Genomic DNA, 7,820 nt, shown 5'->3' on the forward strand with positions numbered 1-7,820 from the left:
ACGACCACCTTAAAGAGGATCGATCCTAATAAGCTAACTCATCTTCTAATGAAAATCCTAATTTAGGTGGCATCCTCACAGAACAAAGAATATTCATCAAATATAAGACATGACTCTGAACTCAGTGAATGAGGAACGAACTCAAATAACACTTTGGAAACAACTTTAGGACTCTCATGAGATGTTAATAGCATCTTGGAAGTAAGTTGTGCCGCGGTTCACAATTTACTAGGAAGATTCCATTATCATCTCATGTCTGCAGCTATTAGGACCTACAGCCAAAGCTCTGATACCAACTTTGTCACGACCCAAAATCCTAAGCCGTGACCGGCGCACAGACTACCACCCTAGCCTGGCAAGCCTCTTCCTCATAGAATCATTTTCCAAACAATTTATTCAAAATATCTTTGTACACATATATAAACACTAGAATCTCTTTTGTAATTCCAATAGTTACAAATTAACAACATCTGCCAATAAGTTCTTCCATAACCAGTATTTTAAGTGAAATATAAAATAAACTCGAGCACTCAAGTGCCAACTCTTAAAATATAACAATAAATCACAATCCCAAATCTAAATCCACCTAGGACTCCCTATAGCTGCAGATAACCAGGATTAAATAAAAGACACCAATATGACAACCTGCTAAAGGAAATAAGTCGAATGATATGAATCTGACAACAGTCTGCTACTAAGCTGCCTGAAAATCTGTGAAGGGAAATAATGAATGGGGTAAGTCACAAAGACTTAGTGAGCAGTCAACAACCACCATGAACAGGAAGGGGAAACAAACTAGGCACGAGTTTTTCGCTCTCAGCTCAGTATAAACAATTTATATCATCAATAATACCAGTTTAAATCATTTCAACAATGAACTTGACAAAAATCATAAAGTTCATAAATAACCATTTCAAATAAATACAGTTAAAATCATGTCTAGATATGAAAAACATAAAACCAGAAATATAATTAATAGGGTCACACATGTAGAACCATGAGGCGGCTCCATCTCGCTGATAGCCCTCTCCTCCTAAGGGATGGCCTCTCCGATAGGGGTGGCTCCATCTAGCGGATAGCCCTTTCCTTTCTCAAGTCGCATCGTGTCATCGGGGGAAGCTACATCTCGTTGATAGCCCTTTCCTCTTAAGGATTATCTTACCCAAGAGGCGGCTCCATCTAACGGATAGCCCTCTCCACCCGGAATCATGTCATATCTCATCACTCTCATCGGGGCAAGCTTCATCTCGTTGATAGCCCTTTCCGTGCACTGGCGGCTCCATGTAACGGATAGCCCTCTCCTCCCGGAATCAAACTAGCTAGGTGCACCTAGGTCGTTACCTCCGCTAACGGCTACGAGGTTCTATCAAGGATCCCCAAAACCATTTTCTCAAATCATATCAAGTCTCATCAACAGTCTCAAAATCACCTTTCCAATACTCATCAAAGTTTTTCAAAATAACATTCTCAACATCAACTTTTCAATGCTCATAAAAGCTTTTCAAGTTCACAATCTCAATTTCACAAAATTTCAAAATTAAACCAATGTCATTCTCTTCTCATATCAACTCATAAAACATACTCAAAATCAGCTCCATAGAATCAGCTTTCAAGGTTCAAGAATAATAGTCAAACATATAAAAAACATGTTTCCCCAATTTAGATTAATAGGCAATATGATAAAGTAATTAAATCAGTTATAAGACTGTTAAAAATGTGTCATAGCAGTTGAAAACCACTCACAGTTACGAAGAACCAACACGATTGCTCTCCACAACTGCGCGACAACCAAACGAACCACTAACCGGCAGATCTGAACACCAAAAATCCACTTCAAACCTTCAACAACAATTATCTTATGTCGTACTACCCGTGAGCAACTATGAAATCCCCAATTATGTACCCAAACCCCTAAAATAATCCTACTCAAATCCAACATATATTATAATAGCATTCTCTAAATCTATAAGTGATAGGTATACCTCAATAACCCGACTAAGTAATCGTGAAGGGGTGGGTACTCTTCTCATTCCTTGGCACAAACCCTATCTCCCAATTTCTTGTTAGGAGCCTTTTCACATGGATACCCAAAACTTCTCCTCATTGGCGTGTCTTTTTCATGGTGACAATTGGTGTTGTTTCTAGTGAAGAACAAAAAGAACATGTAGAAGGGAAGACGAGAGTGCAGCTGGTTTTTTATGGTGAGGCAAGGAAAAAGAGATTTCGAGAGTGAGGATGAGGGACGCAGTTTTGATCGTGGGTGTTGGGGGCTGCGTGGGTTTCCCTTTAAGTTTGGTTACTTTTAATTTTTTTTAACCACTGTTATTATCAAAATTTTGTTTTGTTTATATATATATATATATATGTATTTTTCCTTTCCGCTCCCTATTACAACACTTGTTCTGGTCCTTAGAAAATCCATAAACTGCAAGAACATGCATTTGGGTTTGAGAAAGGGGGTGGTCGACAATGCAAAGAACATGATTCAGCGAGGCAAGAATATTCTGAACCACCACCTGACACTCCACAGAAAGTACACACCACTGACCCGGGATCTCTCCCTACCTGCACACGCTATTGGAAACTTATTAGAAAGACCAACAAATAGCTAAGAGCATACATCTCCTGGGAAGATTTACGAGTCTTTGAAACAAAGGCAATGTCGGGACTCTTAGGAAACAATGATCCTCTTCAAGGCCCGAACTTCCCTTGGGTTTCCAAGCCCACGATAGTTCCAAGATAACAGCCTCATTGAGGTTGATGGGGCTGCACCGCATCCTCCGCCGATCACAATCCATCATCAACATTTTGTTTACGTCCCTCCTTGCTGGTGGCGGAGGTTTATTTGTGCCCAAAGAGAGAACGAAAATCAGCAACCTACGATGTCTTAAGATCTTGAGATGGGTTCACCCTTTTAATTTGGCCTTAGAAGCATCAACAAACAGTAGGTGGCTCCTCCATAACAATGGAAGAACCTGTTTTCTCCATCGGTATTTGTTGAACAACATCATCAAAATCATCTTCTCGACCCTGGTTCACAAAATCATGAAGCTTGAGAGCATGAGTGACTAGACACACTAGTTCGACGCTGGAGATCAAAATTCCCATATGAAACCTCTGCCCCGAAGCCCAGCATAAGGGAGATCTCCCCCCTCTAATTCCTTCTGAATGTCATGATACTTTAATACACGATCTATCAACCCACACCTTGATACATAAAAAAGGCACCTAGATTCAGGGAGCTTTCGCCACTGGTTCAAGGCAGAAATTGTATGGCAGATTGTTTACCTGCACCCAGAACGGAACCCACACTAAAGGGACTTGTGATGAGTGGATATTAATATCCAGGACATCCAAAACCACGTGAAGAGAAATGAAAAGTGAAGAGTTTAAAATTAACTTGTCGATCCTCAACACCATTCCTTGTCCTCCATAACTTTTGGAATGCATTACAGAATGTTATGCCATTGAAAGAGCCTTGACACATAAGCCTCCCCACTTGCCATAAATTCTTACCTAACCTAGAGCAACACACCGAAATTGAGGACTTTTGCCTCTGATCCCGCCATAACTACCTTCTTTCCAAGGCCCATCCCACACCAGTGGGTATGCGACTGAAAGCAGCAGAACAAACGTAGAAGGACCAGTGAGAAGAAAACCCTTAGTTAAGAATATAAACCTGTGAAGGTAGAGATTAAACAAACACCATATTAATTAAGATAATACGATCACCCACCCACCGAACCCTACATAGGAGGAGTCCGCCACAGAAAGACATGAAGAGTCGTTGTTAGACACGTACGCAGAAAGCGATGGGCCATCAAATGCCTAAAACCCTAGGAGAGCGTGGGCCAAACATCTTCAAAATAACATTTTTTCATTTCTTCAATTGTTTATGAAAGAATGTACATAAAACTTACAAATTGGCAATTTATTTTGCAGTGAGGTTATAGCCATAGGTAGTAAAATTTGGTGATTTGTATAATAGTGTCATCTTTATAATTAATTAAAACTGATTATTGAAATGGTAAAAATGATATTGCAATCTTTTCTTTATTTTTTTTCTAAAACAAAAGAAGTTATGTACAATAGAAAGCTATGAGAACATTACTTCCATATGAGATTAAGGCAAGAAAACTCCCCGCTTGACAAAACAAAACCCCTCGTGTAACATGAAACACACAACCAATAAAAATCAACCCAAATTTTTTTAAAAAGAATGACCTTAGCACAAATAACGTTACCCAACTTGAAGATGACATGACACTGCTCAAAACACCAACGCCAGCAACTGGTTGGGAAACAAAGGGAAGATAAGCAAAATAACTAGCAGCTGCCTCATGAAAAGCCACGCAGAATAAGAAACATCCCACACAAGCCCCTTGAAAAAATTAAACCTTGACAAAATATAGAAACAAAATATGGCCCCTCAAGACCATAGAGCCTCTCACGAAAAACGACCAACATTCAGCTAGCACTGCCCTTGAATTGGTCTAGTGTACCTCTACAAAATGAATACCCTCGAAATAACAAGAAACTACAAACACTCACACAACTAACCAACTCAGCACCAAAACCACAACGCCAATAAAGATACCAACAAACCCAAAAGCACACCATCTAGACCACATTTCATATCGCAACAATTAGAGAAAGACACCTCACATCACAACTTGAACCATGACATGCCACCGGTGCCTAGCCAAAGAAGCCACATTTAGTCCAGACCATGAAGAAATTTTTCATATATGGAAAGGTTAGATCCAAGCCAGAGCCTTAAGAGAAAAAACCCACCTCTTGACAACCCCAACATAAACTTAAGAATGGACCCCATATAAATATTAACAAAGCAAGAAGAAAATCGTGAATGCTTAGAGTTCAGAAGTAAATCTCATAATGAACGTGTGCAAAAATTACTTGTTGGTTTTGAATAATAATTCTTTATTAAGTTTGTAATGTAAATTACATAGACTCCTTAAGTATTCCTAATTAAACATAAATAATACTTAATCATTCCTCTTGATTTTCATTATATTCGTACTTTTAGCTTCCACTTCCGCTTCCGCTTCCGCTTCCACTTGATTTTTCTTTTTCCTTTTCTTTTGTTGTTTCTTTTTCTCCTTTATCTTTCCCTTTGTCTTCATCTCGATGTGGAGAAGCTACAATAGGTATACGTGTGTCATGCACTATACCATTTTTTGTTGAGGTCACACATCCGCAATAACAATGAATCATGGTGACAATTTATACGCACGTACGTAACTAATAAATAAGCAAAGAAAAATTGTAATTAACTAGCTAAAGGTTTGGAAGCTAAGGATAGAAATAAGGTTAAATGTTATTGTTTAGTAGTACGCTCGGAGAAGACAAGTAACAACATCTTTATATATTTGAGCATTTTATAAAGTTCCGATATGAATTTTAAATTTAACAAGCACGCATGTTTAACAAGAAAATAATATTTCAAAAATATGCTTAATTTCTTATTCAAATTATTAATAATATATCCCAGTATTATACGTGCAAATTTTATCGTGGTTGTAAAGATAATAATGAACAAGCACGTATTCATGTACTTATGAAAGCAAGCCCGCATGTGGATGTAGTTACATAAGCAAGAGAGCGTGTGGATGCAGATAATGTATATGCAGGTTAATAAGCACGCATGTGAGTGCATATTAAATATATGTGATCCCTGGATTTGCTCTAAATCTAAGTAACTAATAATAATAATAAGTAAACATAAAGCAAAGACAATAGAGTTGTAAGTACATCAAATTTCCACACACATGCATGCTTATTAAACAACATATGCATTATTTTAACCCATATGTGTGCTTTCCTACATAACTACGCACATGCATGCTTGCCTTCATATATAATTACTCGTATGTAGATACAACTTTTTTATTGATTATTGTCTTTACAACACCTATGAATAATTAAGTTATGTAAACAACTAAATATAGTTATTCCATTGCTATATCTATTACCCAAATGTACCCATGTGGAGATTCACTAAGCCAAGAATTATTAATATACTTAAAAAATTAATATAATTGAAATTTGTCTTAAATATATAAGTGCCTAAAATTTCATAAATTATAAGTTTAATTTATACAGCATCTTATAATTGTAATACGTTTTAGAATATTAGTAAAATTTTAAGTATCTTAGAATATAAGTAAAATTTTAAGTATCTAGTAACATTTCATATTTTGTCACTAAGTTAAAACTCTAAGATATTATATTATGTTTATCCTTTTTTTTAAATAGAAGCTTTATTATATGGAAAATGATTGATACTGAAGTTGGATTGAAAGAATATTTTAATGAAATAAGTAGAAAACGAGAAGAATTATTTAGAAATGTTGATTTGCAAACTTATTAGAGAAAGTTCATGAGATTTGGTTTAAGTCTCTATCACAAAGAATACATTATTATTATTATTATTTTTAATATTTCTATTATTATTATTATTATTATTATTATTATTATTATTATTATTATTATTATGTGCAATGCACAAGGATATTCTTTTTTGTATATTAGGTGAAATTTTTCAAAATCTGCATTATTTTGTTATACTTATTCAAAGATAATTTAGGGTTCATTTACAATACACAAAGAAATGCTTGTACAAAGTAGCACAAACCTAGGTTTACTTGTATCTCAGGTCTACTACTGATGACCCGAATTTAGTAGTGTTTTTAGGGTCTTTTCGTTGTTAGTTTTGAGTCTTTTCTCTTTGTCTCATGTAGTGTTTCATGCATTCTCATGCATTTTTATCTTCATTTGAGTTTTTGTTTGTTTTTAGTAATTATGTAGTTTTATAAGGGTCTTTCTTGTGTTTTTATAGAGTTTAGGACTTGCATTTGTTTTCCATGGAATTGTGAGGACTTTTGTGCTTATAAGTCCTTTGAATTTCTTGATATTTTTCCTTGTCTTGGTCCTTAAGTGCTTCAGCAGGTAACTCATGAAGAGAGAAGACCAAAAAGCTTGAAGAATTGATGGAAACATTCAAAGGCGGGTTACAAGAAGCCAAAAAGACCATCAGATCGTGTGACTGGCGCTCAAGCGCCCCTGTCTGGCGCCTAAGCGCCAGCTAAACAGTAGGTGTTTTCTGCCAACATCTGATGCTGGCGCTTGAGCGCCCTGGTGGCAGAAAACACGCCCCTTTTGCCTATAAATAGGATTCTAGTCATTTTCTTTTGTATCTTTTCATACTTTGTAAAATTCAGAGGTAGAGGATCATCTAGGGGAGTGAGAGAAGGCTTCCAAGCTTGTAATTCATGTTCTTAGCCAAGCATGGCTGGCTAATCTCTCTTCTTATGCTTTGGTTTTCATGTAAGACTTTTCATCTTTAAGTTATAATTTTAAGTTCTTTCCCACATGATCTTCTTCTTTCCTTGAATCCCATTTTCTGAATTTCAATCTAAGCTTGTATGCATGCTTGCTTTATGCTTTTCTATAATCAGAACGGAAGTTTGTTATTGATTAGGGAACCGATTTGGGATTACCCTTTCTATTTTGGCTACTAGGAATAGAGGAAGGGTTGGGGTTTGTTGGCATGAAATTGCATGATCTAAAACCTCGTATAAATGACTAAGTACACAAGGAATTGGGCTTAGCTTTTAGTATGGGAGAATTGCTTATGTGAGGAATCAATAAGTGAGTAACTAGGCTATAGCATCAAGGAGAGATTCATGAGTTCATATGCTTAGAATGATGTGCTTGAATTGACTAGTTGAGCAAGAACCCAAAGCATTTTCTTTTCTGAATTTTCTTTTTATTTTCCTCTTACTACTTCGATCTATCTT

General features: G+C 36.3%; 1 long non-coding RNA gene across 1 annotated transcript; it reads right to left on the minus strand.

Moving 5' to 3' along the window:
- Positions 1 to 259: 259 nt before the first annotated feature.
- Positions 260 to 2,021, minus strand: LOC130731859 (uncharacterized). The gene is made up of 3 exons (XR_009016855.1): positions 1,983 to 2,021; positions 1,744 to 1,813; positions 260 to 711 (listed from the first exon to the last, which is right to left on the minus strand). It is a non-coding gene; the product is annotated as an uncharacterized LOC130731859 (long non-coding RNA).
- Positions 2,022 to 7,820: the final 5,799 nt, after the last annotated feature.

The sequence above is a fragment of the Lotus japonicus genome, chromosome 1 (genome assembly GCF_012489685.1).
Source record: "Lotus japonicus ecotype B-129 chromosome 1, LjGifu_v1.2".
Lineage (NCBI taxonomy): Eukaryota > Viridiplantae > Streptophyta > Magnoliopsida > Fabales > Fabaceae > Lotus > Lotus japonicus.